This window comes from Lolium perenne, chromosome 2 (assembly GCF_019359855.2).
Source record: "Lolium perenne isolate Kyuss_39 chromosome 2, Kyuss_2.0, whole genome shotgun sequence".
NCBI lineage: Eukaryota > Viridiplantae > Streptophyta > Magnoliopsida > Poales > Poaceae > Lolium > Lolium perenne.
The window spans coordinates 272,029,620-272,045,398 of record NC_067245.2 but is presented as its reverse complement, the minus strand read 5'-3'; positions in this window follow the sequence as shown (position 1 = coordinate 272,045,398).

Below are 15,779 nucleotides of genomic sequence, written 5' to 3'. Positions count from 1 at the left end.
GCGTTTGAAGCATCTCGTGATGATCGGATGTGATAGATTCAACGATTCACATACAACGGGTGTAAGCCATGTTGCACACGCGGAATATTTGGGTTTGCTTGACGAGCCTAGCATGTACAGACATGGCCTCGGGACAACGGAAACCGAAAGGTTGAACACGAGTCATATGGATGATATGATCAACATATTGATGTTCACCATTGAAGCTACATCATCTCACGTGATGATCGGTTTTTGGTGTAGTGAATTTGGATCGTGTACCACTTAACAACTATGAGGGATGTTGTATTAAGTGGGAGTTCATTAGTAATTAGATTAAAACATGAACTAATTATCATAAACATAGTCTGAGTAGTATTTTGAATTAATTTTGTAGTATTGGCATCCGTTTTCTACCATGCGCTAGTCTTGTAATTGAGATAGAAATACTGTTAAAATCTGACAAGAAACTTTACGGATTGGTACCGTATTGTTAGAGAATCAAGAATTGATTAAGTCCTATTGCAAACTTTTAGTAAACCTCACATTGTTGATTCAAAGAGCTATGGTTTCAATTAGTACCTAAAGTTATCTTGTCTCCGTGAAATTTGAAGTTCAAATTTGTTTGAAAAGTAAGGAGCTGAAAATTTAGTTTTCAGAAATAATCAAGGTATGAGATATAAGTGATATCTAAGACCTTATTGCAAGATGATAGAATATATTTTGGTGAGACTACATGAACTCATAAGTTTTATGGGAATGTACGAAGGTTGAAGACGCAAGGCGTCACAATCCTCCAACTATTGGGGCACTAACGATATTCACATATCCATGAAGTGACCATCCTTAATATGCACCGTTGCTAAGACTCGTCGTTTCGAAGCATCACGTGATGATCGGGTGTGATAGATTCTACGTGTGCATACAACGGGTGCAAGCTAGATTTGCACATGCAAATACCAAGGTTAAAACTTTACGAGCCTAGCATGTACAGACATGGTCTCGGAAAGTCGTCATGATATGATGGATAAAATTATGAGTGAAATTGTTCATCATATTACAAAGTTACTAATAAGTGAAATATGGAACACTTGTCATATGATGATCAATTTCAAAGTAAGAACCTCAAGGTTATTGGTATTTGACCAACAAACCTAGAAGTTAATGATGTTGAAGTGTTTTTCTGAATAATGAGGAAAGCTAAAAGAGAAACTGCAAAAGATATTTTGGCAAAAAGAAAAGAAAAGACTAGAAAGTCTAGCTCAGGTGTATATAAATGATATACATGTTATGGTTGTATTCCTAGTTAAGTCACACTATGAAATTCTTGGGTATTAGTACTATATTGGTTGGTATGAAGTGTCATACAATACAACGCAATACAAGAATACAATGGCCTAAGTGACTGACAAAGAATATGATAGAAATGCACGTCTGGAACAAAATAAAGTGTTATTATGTCCGTCGTTGGCATTCTATCTAGCCCTTAGAATTTATAATAAAGAACTTAATAATTGTTATTTTGCTCTGGTCAAATGAAAACAATGAGTTGTTCAAATTATGACATTACTCCATATATGATGGATAAGTTATTATAAATCTTAATGGTGAAACACACATACATAACAACGACTAAAATGCCATACGGCAAATGATTTGAATTCCACTTATTAGTGGAACCGCCATTTAGGTCATGTTAGAAAGGAGCATGAAGGAACTCCATGCAAATGGATTTTTGGAGTCATTTGATTTTTGAATCATTTGGCGCTTGCAAAATCTTTTCTAAAGAGAATGATTAAAATACCATTCATAGGCCAAGAGTTGAACGGGCAACAAACTTAGTGAAAAAAAAAATACATAATGATGTATGTGGTTCACTGAGCATAGTTGTGTGCGGGAGATTCTTCTACTTCATGAAAACTTTCAAACAATGAATTGAGTATATATGTGGATATATTCAATAAGGAAAAGTTTGAAACATTTGAATGGATTCAAATAAATTTCAGCATGAAGTGGAAATCATCGTAATAGAAAAGACAAATATCTATGATTGGATCATGGTGGAAATATTTGAATTACGAGTTTTAGCGAACATCTAAGAGAGTTATGAAATTGTTCTACAACTCACGTTTCTTGGAGTATCATAGTGATGAAGAAGTATCCAAGAGATGTATCCAATACTTGTTGGATCAATGATGAGATAAAATATTGATGCCATTATATTTTTGTGGATTATGCTTTAGTGACTACCGCTTTTACCTTTGAATAGAGCATCATCATGATCCGATGAAATGACATCATACAAGTTATGCCATGGTTATAACCCTAATAGTCTTTTCTTTAAATTTTGGTCTAAGAGTTTACAACCAAAATCGGATGAATGTCTTCGTTGGTTATCCCGAGAGATTTAATTGGGAATTCTTCCCACAAGACAAAGACAAAAGTGTTTGTCAATGTTCTTATTTCCAAGAAATTGTTTCTAGTGAAGTATTTGAGTGGGAGGACAATATAATTTGATAAGGTTTATAAACCTGAGCATAATGATCAGAGTAGCGCAGCATCGGAATTGGTTTGAAGCGGCCACGGCGATCATGGCTCCCATGACTACAAAGTGTTTTAGCCATGGAGATCGAAGTACATATTGAACCTACTGTAGGTATGGTTTACTTTGTGATCAAATAAATGATTTGTGGACAAAGGATTGATTTTGAACAATGATAAACCAACTACAAACAAAGAAGTTATGATGGGCCACGACTCAGTTAAAATGGCCATGCGCCTTGAAATCCATAATAGATGAATACTTTTTGAAAGTAAATGGATCTATAGACTTGGATGAAATATCCTTGAAGAAAGCTCGACTTGTTGAAAAATAGTTTACAACAAAGTTCAAAGAGTTGACTACGATAAGATTAGATCTTCCGTAGCAATGCTTATAGTCTATGTGGATTATTCTAGTAATCACTACATATTTCTTTTAGGAGATATGCTAGTAGGATGGCAAAATACATTACTTATCAGAAGTATGTATTAAAGGTGTATACAAGATACAACCAAGAGTTTTGCTGGTCTGTGGAATACTAGATAGGTATACGAACTTCAATTGGATGAAGTAAGTATTGCGGAGTAGGAATCTTCACCAGATGAAATAGTCAAAGAGTTTTTCGATTTCATCAGAGACGATGAAGAAGCTTGCATTTGCAAGAAATTAAGTGGGAGCGCTGAGACATATTTATAATACTTTATGTAGATGACATATAGTTGGTTATAAATAATGTAATTATATACTTGATTAAAATGTTTCATTGAAAATTAACTTCAATGAAAGGATATGGACTAAAACATATTTAGTGTCAAGATCTATGAAGATAGATTGAAACACATAATAAGTTTAAGTCAAAGTACATAGAATGGATATTGAAATAGTTCAATATAGAAATATTAAGAAAATGTTCTTGTCATGTGAAGGTTTAACAAGACTTGAGTGTATCTGACACTCAATGAGTAAAAACACATGAGTGATTATAGATCACGAATAATATGTACACAATCAGATATCATGTGTTATGAGCATATACCGGAATGATTCATAAGATGATCATGGGACGACAGTAAGAATATCCTTGAGTACTTTAGAAGAACTAAGGATATATATATTTTTTTGTATGAAGAAATGACAAACAAATCGCTGTAAGGTGTTACACCGATATTGGTTTTGTCATATATAAAATATAATTTCAATCTCAAATTAGACTAAGTGTTGTTTTAAAAGTAGCACAATGAGCTAGAAGTTGTCTATGCTAGATTTAGAAGAGTTCTAAATATTGTGACGGAATCTACAAAAGAAGGCAGAGTATGTCATTGTTTTGACAATGACAAAAGATGTTAAGTCAAGAGGTTCTTTGAGAACTTGGTGTATTTCCGACAGAGTCAGAACTTTGAAGCTATATTGTATGTGACAATATTAGTGACATATTTCAGACCGCGGAATTAAGGTTCCACCAGAAGACCAAACTTATTTAATGCCGACTCATTTGGAAATGAGTGATGCGTTGAGACGCAAATGAATTACAAAATACATACGGTTCTGAGCTTGTCAGATCCGTTGACTAAAACCTCTCCCGTGAGCGAAACATGATAAAACACCAGAAGGCCAAGGTGTTATATCTTTACAAATGTAAACTAGATTATTGACTCTAGTGCAAGTGGGAGACTGAAGGAGATATGCCCTAGAGGCAATAATAAAGTGGTTATTATTTATATCTTTATGTTTATGATAAATGTTTATATATCATGCTAGAATTGTATTAACCGAAACATTAGTACATGTGTGATATGTAGACAAACAAGAAGTCCCTAGTATGCCTCTTAAACTAGCTTGTTGATTAATGGATGATTAGTTTCATAATCATGAACATTGGATGTTATTAATAACAAGGTTATGTCATTGTGTGAATGATGTAATGGACACACCCAATTAAGCGTAGCATAAGATCTCGTCATTAAGTTATTTGCTATAAGCTTTCGATACATAGTTACCTAGTCCTTATGACCATGAGATCATGTAAATCACTTATACCGGAAAGGTACTTTGATTACACCAAACACCACTGCGTAAATGGGTGGCTATAAAGGTGGGATTAAGTATCCAGGAAAGTATGAGTTGAGGCATATGGATCAACAGTGGGATTTGTCCATCCCGATGACGGATAGATATACTCTGGGCCCTCTCGGTGGAATGTCGTCTAATGTCTTGCAAGCATATGAATGAGTTCATAAGAGACCACATACCACGGTACGAGTAAAGAGTACTTGTCAGGAGACGAGGTTGAACAAGGTATAGAGTGATACCGAAGATCAAACCTCGGACAAGTAAAATATCGCGTGACAAAGGGAATTGGTAATATATGTGAATGGTTCATTCGATCACTAAAGTCATCGTTGAATATGTGGGAGCCATTATGGATCTCCAGATCCCGCTATTGGTTATTGGTCGGAGTGAGTACTCAACCATGTCCGCATAGTTCTCGAACCGTAGGGTGACACACTTAAAGTTGGATGTTGAAATGGTAGTACTTGAATATGGAATGGAGTTCGAATATTTGTTCGGAGTCCCGGATGAGATCCCGGACATCACGAGGAGTTCCGGAATGGTCCGGAGAATAAGATTCATATATAGGATGTCATTTTATGTGAAATAAAATGTCACGGAAGGTTCTATGGAAGGTTCTAGAAGGTTCTAGAAAAGTCCGGAAGAAACCACCAAGGAAGGTGGAGTCCACATGGGACTCCACCTCCATGGCCGGCCAGCCCTAGATGGGGAGGAGTCCCAAGTGGACTCCTCCATAGGGGGCCGGCCACCCCCCACATGGGAGGTGGAAATCCCACCTTTTGGTGGGAGTCCTAGTTGGGCTAGGTTTCCCCTCTTATGGAAGGTTTTTGGTTCGGGTCTTATTCGAAGACTTGGACACCAACACTTGGGGATCCACCTATATAATGAGGGGCCAAGGGAGGGGGCCGACCACCCCAAGACCAGAAGCTGGCCGCCCCCCTTGAGTGGCCGGCCACCCCCTCCCAAACCCTAGCCGCCCCCTTCTCCTCCATATCTCCCGCGTAGCTTAGCGAAGCTCCACCGGACTTCTTCACCGCCACCGACACCACGCCGTCGTGCTGTCGGATTCAAGAGGAGCTACTACTTCCGCTGCCCGCTGGAACGGGGAGGTGGACGTCGTCTTCATCAACAACCGAACGTGTGACCGAGTACGGAGGTGCTGCCCGTTCGTGGCGCCGGAACCGATCGTGATCAAGATCTTCTACGCGCTTTTGCAAGCGGCAAGTGATCATCTACCGCAGCAACAAGAGCCTCCTCTTGTAGGCTTTGGAATCTCTTCAAGGGTGAGACTCGATACCCCCTCGTTGCTACCGTCTTCTAGATTGCATCTTGGCTTGGATTGCGTGTTCGCGGTAGGAAAATTTTTGTTTTCTATGCAACGTTCTCCTACATACTTCTCATGCATCCAAAATCCTTGAGCCAACCACTATGCCATTTGTGTCCACCATACCTACCTACTACATGGTATTTCTCCGCAATTACAAAGTAAATTGCTTGAGTGCTACCTTTAAAATTTCCATTCTTCATCTTTACAATATATAGCTCATGGGACAAATAGCCTAAAAACTATTGTGGTATTGAATATGTACTTATGCACTTTATCTCTTATTAAGTTGCTTGTTGTGCGATAACCATGTTCACAGGACGTCATCAACTACTCTTTGTTGAATATCATGTGAGTTGCTATGCATGTTCGTCTTGTCTGAAGTAAGGGAGATTTACCACTAAAATGGTTAGAGCATGCATAATGTTAGAGAAGAACATTGGGCCGCTAACTAAAGCCATGATCCATGGTGGAAGTTTCAGTTTTGGACAAATATCCTCAATCTCATATGAGAAAATTATTAATTGTTGAATGCTTATGCATAAAAGAGGAGTCCATTATCTGTTGTCTATGTTGTCCCGGTATGGATGTCTAAGTTGAGAATAATCAAAAGCGAGAAATCCAATGCGAGCTTTCTCCTTAGACCTTTGTACATGCGGCGTAGAGGTACCCCTTTGTGACACTTGGTTAAAACATATGCATTGCGATGATAATCCAGGTAATCCGAGCTAATTAGGACAAGGTGCGGGCACTATTAGTATACTATGCATGAGGCTTGCAACTTGTAAGATATAATTTACATAACACATATGCTTTATTACTACCGTTGACAAAATTGTTTCTTGTTTTCAAAACCAAAGCTCTAGCACAAATATAGCAATCGATGCTTTCCTCTTTGAAGGACCTTTCTTTTACTTTTATGTTGAGTCAGTTCACCTATCTCTCTCCACCTCAAGAAGCAAACACTTATGTGAACTGTGCATTGATTCCTACATACTTGCATATTGCACTTGTTATATTACTTTACATTGACAATTATCCATGAGATATACATGTCACAAGTTGAAAGCAACCGCTGAAACTTAATCTTCCTTTGTGTTGCTTCAATACCTCTACTATGAATTATTGCTTTATGAGTTAACTCTTATGCAAGACTTATTGATGCTTGTCTTGAAGCACTATTCATGAAAAGTTTTTGCTTTATGATTCATTTGTTTACTCATGTCATTTACATTGTTTTGATCGCTGCATTCATTACATATGCTTACAATAGTATGATCAAGGTTATGATGGCATGTCACTCCAGAAATTATCTTTGTTATCGTTTACCTGCTCGGGACGACAGAAAACTAAAGCTTGGGGATGCTGATACGTCTCCGACGTATCGATAATTTCTTATGTTCCATGCCACATTATTGATGATATCTACATGTTTTATACATACTTTATGTCATATTTATGCATTTTCCGGCACTAACCTATTAACGAGATGCCGAAGAGCCGATTCTTTGTTTTCTGCTGTTTTTGGTTTCAGAAATCCTAGTAAGGAAATATTCTCGGAATTGGACGAAATCAATGCCCAGGGGCCTATTTTGCCACGAAGCTTCTAGAAGACCGAAGATGATACGAAGTGGGGCCACGAGGTGGCCAGACGCTAGGGCGGCGCGGCCCAAGCCCTGGCCGCGCCGGCCTAGTGTGTGGGCCCCTCGCGTCGCCTCCTGACCTGCCCTTCCGCCTACATATAGTCTTCGTCGCGAAACCCCCAGTACCGAGAGCCACGATACGGAAAACCTTCCAGAGACGCCGCCGCCGCCAATCCCATCTCGGTGGATTCAGGAGATCGCCTCCGGCACCCTCCCGGAGAGGGGATTCATCTCCCGGAGGACTCTTCACCGCCATGGTCGCCTCCGGAGTGATGAGTGAGTAGTTCACCCCTGGACTATGGGTCCATAGCAGTAGCTAGATGGTTGTCTTCTCCTCATTATGCTTCATTGTCGGGTCTTGTGAGCTGCCTAACATGATCAAGATCATCTATCTGTAATACTATATGTTGTGTTTGTTGGGATCCGATGGATAGAGAATACTATGTTATGTTGATTATCAATCTATTATCTATGTGTTGTTTATGATCTTGCATGCTCTACGTTATTAGTAGAGGCTCTGGCCAAGTTTTTACTCTTAACTCCGAGAGGGAGTATTTATGCTCGATAGTGGGTTCATGCCTCCATTAAATGCAGGACGATGTGAAAGTTCTAAGGTTATGGATGTGCTGTTTCCACTAGGGATAAAACATCGATGCTATGTCCGAGGATGTAGTTATTGATTACATTACGCACCATACTTAATGCAATTGTCTGTTGTTTTCAACTTAATACTGGAAGGGGTTCGGATGATAACCTGAAGGTGGACTTTTTAGGCATAGATGCATGCTGGATAGCGGTCTATGTACTTTGTCGTAATGCCCAATTAAATCTCACAATACTCATCATATCATGTATGTGCATTGTCATGCCCTCTCTATTTGTCAATTTCCCAACTGTAATTTGTTCACCCAACATGCTATTTATCTTATGGGAGAGACACCACTAGTGAACTGTGGACCCCGGTCCATTCTTTTAATCGAATACAATCTACTGCAATACTTGTTCTACTGTTTTCTGCAAACAATCATCATCCACACTATACATCTAATCCTTTGTTACAGTAAGCCGGTGAGATTGACAACCTCACTATTTCGTTGGGGCAAAGTACTTTGGTTGTGTTGTGCAGGTTCCACGTTGGTGTTATCACCAGAATTTGACCGGATCAGAGGTGGGCCGCGATCAAGAGTGGGCTTGAAGAAATATACATGAAGAAATACGTGAACCGGCCTTGTACACGAAGTTTGGGCTAGTTTGCCCTTGTATCTGTAAATATAGTAGGATACATGTCGGTTAGTTAGAGTTTGGCTCGTGCACGGTTGGGATTGTTCCCATGTTAGAAAGTCTACGGACTATAAATATGTATCTAGGGTTATCAAGAAAGACAACAATCACGTTCATCACAAACCAATCTTGGCGCATCGCCGACCCCTTGTTTCGAGGGTTTCTTCCGGGTAAGCATCATGCTGCCTAGATCGCATCTTACGATCTAGGCAGTATACGTTTATTCGTTATCCATGCGTTGCTCGTGCTGAAGCCTTGTTGATGGCGAGCAACGTAGTTATCATAGATGTGTTAGGGTTAGCATTGCTTTACCGTGCTACATGTTTTCGTCCATGCAACCCTTAGACGTCTAGCCTTCCTTACACCTTTCTTAGGTGTAAGGGCGGCACCTTGCTTGATCATTGTTTAGTAGATCCGATCTGTTATGATCGCTCCTTGATTCATCAAGGATTAGTTTAATATCTGCATAGTTAGGCCTTACAAACGGGTTGAATGATCCAGTAGCACGTAGGGTGTGGTTTGCTAACCCTAGACAAGATGTTCCGGGGATCAACTTAATGTTGGTTTTTAGGCCTTGTCTAGGGTCGGTTTATTATCACCGTGCGTGGCTGTCAGGCTCAATCACGAGTAGGATGTTCCGATTATGCGGTGAAAACCCTAGATCGTCGTAGGTCGTTTTAGCTTTGTTTTGATCAAGCAGGACCACCATGCAATCGTAAACCCCATACGAGTCATGGGTGGATCAGCTCCTTGAGCCGATTCACGGGACAACCTGAGAGCCGATCGAGGCTCGTATTTAATGTTTACGTGTATGCCATGCAGGAAACTAAGCGAAGCAAATCCATCACCTTCCTGATCAGGTATAGATCAGGTGGCACGCCCTTGCACCAACATCGGGACGTGCGTACCAGGAGCTTTGCGGGCCGTCGCTCGGAGGGACCAGGGCCAGCCGCAGCCCTAGGTTGTTCCCGGCTCTTCGTGTTGCCAGCCGTTGCTCGCCGGTGGGTTTCGGACGCCAACACATTCTGGCACGCCTGGTGGGACTGTCTTCGACATCAACTGCATCGCCATCTACATCTGAGATGGCGGAAGGTACTCCAGTCACGTACGAGGATCTGCCCGAGGAGCTCAAGAAGAAGTATGACGACGTCAAAGCTATCCTCGAAGCCGACCTCATCGGCTCTTTCCACAGGACCCGCTCACACGGCATCAGGTGGAGAGGGTTCACACCTGAAGGCTCGCTCGATGGAGTGGACCTGTCCACCCCTTCAGAAGAACGCACCAGGTCCTTGCGTCAGGATATCAATTTCATGGTAGCTCATTCGCTACACCGCCACTCTGAGAGCTTGGTGAACACTTTGGAGCGTGTCGCCCTTCGGGTGCTCCATGAAATCTTGAGGCATCAGTACACTCCGTCAGGACCTGCTCTAGGGACTCACCAAGGAGAGCTACCACTCCAGAGCCGACCACCGCTGCCATTCGCGCTGGCAGCACCAGAGGTGCCGACTACACCAGCATTCGTTGTCTACAAGATCGGTGGCGATCCTAGCGATTACCAGTTCTTGTATGAGGCGCCTAAGGAAATCCCTCACGGATACATGTGCACATACGTGCCAGACAGCAGTAACTGGGCACTCACGAACCAGGCTGCAACAGCAGGGACTTCCGGAACAGCAGGAGGAGCTTCTGGATCAGATCTTGACAAGCAGACGTGGCTAGCTAAGTATGCCACTCCGACGAACCTCCAGAGCTCAACTCCTGTGGCTAGCTCAGATCTTGAGAAGCAAGCGTGGCTAGCTAAGTATGCCACGCCAGCGAATCTTCAGAGCTCCACTCCTGCAGCTAGCACTGCGGATTAGATCAACACGATCTTGAGAGACCAGTTCGGCATGGTGCCGAAAAGAAGGGCAATCGGCTATTCCAAGCCGTACCCCAACGACTACGATTTGATCCCACTACCACCCAAATATCGGCTCCCTGAATTCTCCAAGTTTAGTGGGTCAGATGGCTCTAGCTCTATCGAGCATGTAAGCCGATATTTGGCGCAGCTGGGCACGATCTCAGCTGCAGATGCACTACGCGTGAGGTTCTTCGCACAGTCCCTCAAAGGATCGGCTTTTGGGTGGTACACGTCACTGCCACCAGATTCGATCCGGACTTGGAAGCAGTTGGAGGAACAATTCCACATGCAGTATCACTCAGAAGCTTCCGAGGCTGGCATTGCCAATCTAGCACAAGTACGTCAGAAGCGCGGAGAAACAGTGTCAGAGTACATCCAGCGCTTCAGGACCGTTAGGAACCGATGCTATTCGGCTCGTTTGACTGAAAAAGAAGCAGTCGAGTTGGCGGTGGTGGGTCTCGCATCACCGATCAAGGATATGGCTTCCCAAGCAGACTACCCATCACTGGCGCATATGGTTCAGAAACTGTCATTATATGAACAACGCCACCCAGAGCTGTACCAGGACAAATTCAAGCGTGCAGTAGTCCTGGTTGAGACAGAGGAAGATGAAGGGTCTACGGGAGATCAAGAGGTAGCAGTGGCTGAATGGACTCGGGGGGGCAACCCCCGTGTCCTGCAAGTGGGTTAAGCCACAAGGTCCACCCAGAGGGTTTGACTTTGACGTAACTAAAGCTGAGCAAATTTTCGACCTCTTACTTAAGGAGAAGCAGCTGAAGTTACCCGAAGGCCTCAAAATCCCCGCGGTACAGGAGCTGAACGGAAAGCCATACTGCAAATGGCATAACACGTTCACCCATACCACCAACGACTGCAGGGTGTGGCGTCAGCAGATCCAAATGGCGATAGAACAAGGACGTCTAATTTTCAACCAGTACGCCATGAAAGTCGACACACACCCCTTCCCCGCCGTTAACACGGTGGAATACGCTTACCCCGAGGGGTGCCAACCAGGTTTCTCGTTAAGCATTAACATGGTCGAGCACAGGCACCACTGCGTAAGAACAAAGGCGAGGGCAGCCGCTCTCGTAGCAAGGACAAAGAGGAAGCCGCTCCACGCGATCGGCTCCGGCACGATGGCAAACGCTACATCACAGAGGGAGAAGTGAAGAATGTGCGATATCAACGACCTCTCTCTGATCATCTCCTCAATAAATATGTAAGTCAGTACGACCAGCGCCGGCGGTACAACAGCGACGATGGAAGGGATCGTCTAGCTAGCAGGGACGCCAGGAGACATCGTCGGCATGATCGTGATGAGGAGAGATACGAGCGCCGTGCCAAGGAAAGGTCAAGAGAACAAGACGACATGGACAAGCACTGGGACTGTCCTTTCTTCAAACACTGCTGGGATTCAGGAATGAGCCGATTGCCTACAATCGGCAACTGCCCGAGAATGTAGACGAAGAAGAAGGGTGCAACGAGACGTGTCGGTGTTCAAACGTCTAGGGCCTCTCCCATCTAGGAACAAGCAACCGAGTCCTCTCGGGAAGAAGACCTCGAGGAGTTAGGAGATGACTACGAAGAAGAAGAGGACAAGTACCACCGGCCAAGGTGGTGCCCTGATGGACTCAGCCGTTCCCAAAAGCGTAGGGTTCAGCGACTGCGTGGCTTGGAGGAAGCCGAAAGGTTATACCTGCACACGCTAAGGAAGGCGCGGCCCGATCTGGCCGCGAAAATTCAACAAACCCTGGATGAAGAGGGTCGACCACAAAAGATGGAGTGGCGCCCCAAGCAAAGGAAAGCCGATGATGAGACATCGGCTAGTACAAACATGGTGTTCATCCTTCCAGCGGAGTTTTGTGCTCCAGGATTAGACGGCGCACAGTGGCACAATCGGATCGGCCCACGGCCGGTTATCTTTGAGAAGCCACGTGAAAGAAGCTACAAACACACTGAAGGCCATGTACTTACGAGGTTATATCAATGGGCAGCTTTGTCAATAGGATGCTGGTGGACACGAGAGCGGCGATCAACATCATGCCATACTCCATGCTACGTCGGTTGGGACGCTCTAGCTCGGATCTGATCAAGACCAACGTTACACCGAGCGATTTCAACGGCCAAGCATCGATGCACAAGGTGTTACGAACGTGGATCGGCCGTAGGGAGGAAAACCATCCCTACGACATTCTTCATTGTCGATAGCAAGAGCACTTACGCTGTCCTGCTAGGGAGAGATTGGATCCACGCCAACTGTTGCATTCCATCTACGATGCACCAATGCCTAATACAGTGGGATGGAGATGAAGTAGAAGTCGTCCATGCAGACGATACAGCCGAGATTTCAACGGCTGGCATGAACGTTTGGGAGACGGAAGGCCAAGAGCCACTCTCAGGCATCACTTTGGACGACTGCGAGTACATTGACGTGTCAAAAAACGGGGTGAGGCTGGTCTTATCCACTGGCCTGACCGTGTAACAAGAGCAAAGTCTATGAACGTACATGGGAAGGCCGATCCTTGTGATCGGCCCCAAAAAATAAAAAGTAATGATCTTGTCTCAAGCATGTCACGTAGTCATAGTGAAGCACGAACAAGATGTAAACCTCTTTTGAGCAATGCAATCAAGATGGGGGCCGATTCCAGCAATCGGCCCATATTATCCTTACCACACGTTTTCCCTGTGTTCAGTGTCGATCTAACAGGCTATGGAAAGCTAGGGTATGGGTTTACATCGGCTTGTGAGCTCGAAGAAATCGGCATTGGCCATGTCCGCAGAGCCGATGTTCAGGTTTAGTTCTTTGGATAACTGCAGAGCCGATATCTGCAGTAACCTGACAGATTCGGCTCGGGGGACACCTAATCAGAGGAACATGTGCGATACATGAGCAGTGAAGTACGAAGGGCCGATAGAAAAATCGGCCAGTAAAAAAAATTACTTAAGGAAATATGCGAAGATAACAGCATACAAGTGCAGCCGATGCAAAGACATCGACTTCAGAATAAAAAGCCGATGCACAGTCGTCGACTTTAGGGGTACAAGTTCAACAAAACATTTGTCAGTTTACACAGATAGGCTGTACTGAAGAAACACGTTAAGGGCGTGAAGGGCGTCAGCACGGATGCGATCCACCTCGGCGATCTCGGCCTCGTCGTCCTCGTCCTTGCCCGTCACCAGCTGACTGCTCAGGGCACGAATTTCAGCCAGATCGGTTTTCAGATCGGCTGTGAGGCCCTTTGCTTCCTCTTGACAGCGGGCAATAAGGGCTTCCTTGTCTTGGATAAGCTGCTTGGTCACCCTAACCCTCTCTTCAAGGTTTTCCAGTTCCTTATGCAGGGTCTCGAGTTCGGCACTGCTGGCAGAAGTGTCAGTTTTGGCGTCTAAAGCACCCTTTTTCTCGTTGAGCCGTTGACACTTGTCTGCAATATCAGCCCTCAACGGTAGCTGGGCATGACGGAGGGTAATTCTTTGACGAGCCGATTGCACCCTTGACCTGAAAACCGACAGAGTCACAGCTGGCCAAAGCTTCACCTGCAGTGTCACCGGGAGATGAGGCTGGATGTCTTCGAGGATACCCTTGACCTCCTCGGGGTTTTCAACCAGGGTCTCAACTGAGGAGGAGAGCAAAGCCTTGAGACGCTGGAGTGGACCATGGACCGTGCTAGGACTTGGCTCTTCACCTGCCTTGGAAGTAGCTGGTTCGATGGATTCAGGATCGAACGTCAGCAAGCTTGAAAGATCACAACCCTGACAAGACGAACAAGAGCGGTATCAGTATACAACAAAGAAAAGGGTAGAGCCAAGGGAGTGGAGTGTACCTCTCCCAAGGTAGGAGGAGCAGCCGATGTTGTAATAATCGGCTTTTCCGTGGGCTTGGCTAGGTTAGCCACTTGGTCAGCCACGCTCGTCGAGGTGGCTAGGTCTAGCGTGGCGGGCGGCATCAGTACCTCTTCGACGTCTCCGCTAGAGGTATCATTGGTCTACAAAAGGAAGTGATCAGCCAATCCGAGTGGCAATGGGTTAGCATGAAATGTAAACTAGGGAGGTAATTACATTTGAAACCTCCTGGCTTGACGGAGAAGCTCGTGGGTCTTTGCGAGCCCTCTTGACGCATCGACGCTTCACGCGTGACCCTGTTCTGGTCGGAGCTTGAAAGGCAGCAGGCTCGGGAGTTAGTCTTTTCTTGGAGGCCGGCGATGGCGAGTCCGTCTGGCTCTGCGTAGTGGATCTCCCGGAGTTGCCCAGGCTCGAGTCCCTTTGGCTGGACTGTGCCTCCCCGCTGGAGTTTTCTTCGGTGGAAGTCTGTAAAAAGAAGTGCAAGCATGTTGCAGAAGACTGGGAGGACAGATAAATTTAGCCAAGGCACGAGTCAGCTTACGTGCAAGCTTTCTTGGGCGGGAGCTTTGCGTTTCAGGGTCTTTCTGGCAGCTACTTTCCTCACTGCCTTCCTCGCCTGGATTGAGGCTCGGGGGGCAACTGGCCCCGAGGATGCTTTACTCTTGGGAGCCGATTTCGGTGACATCGGCTGGCTCTCCATTATGACCTTCTTCAGGGGTGGCGAGCTCTGGCAGAAGAGAACCACCGGGGCTGGTGGAAGGAATTTGAAGGGGGAGCCATCGGCTTGCATAGGCTCCGGGCCATCTTGTTGCTGCCGAGAGATAGAGTCAGGTTACAAACAATTATCATGAGCCATTGCAAGAAATTTATGAGTAATGGTACCTGGTCTGCAGGAACGTCATATTCGGCATCAAGTTGTCTCAGCAACGGTCCTAGAGCTCTTCTGAAAGCATGGGTCTTCCACATGGACCACCAAGTCTCGAAACCATCGGTAGTGGTGGTGAAACGGAGGTTGTGGGGAATTGGAATGGCCAGAGCGTCAAAGAAGGTATAGCACCTTTGGCCAGTGAGGATGTCAGGCAGTTCAGCTCTACTTGCTGTCAGGTGGTGGAGAAAGAAGTGTGGGGGCACCTGCCCAAGACCAAGCTGCCGGGCTACTACTACCGGTTAGTAAGACTCATAACCAGGCTTGATGATCCG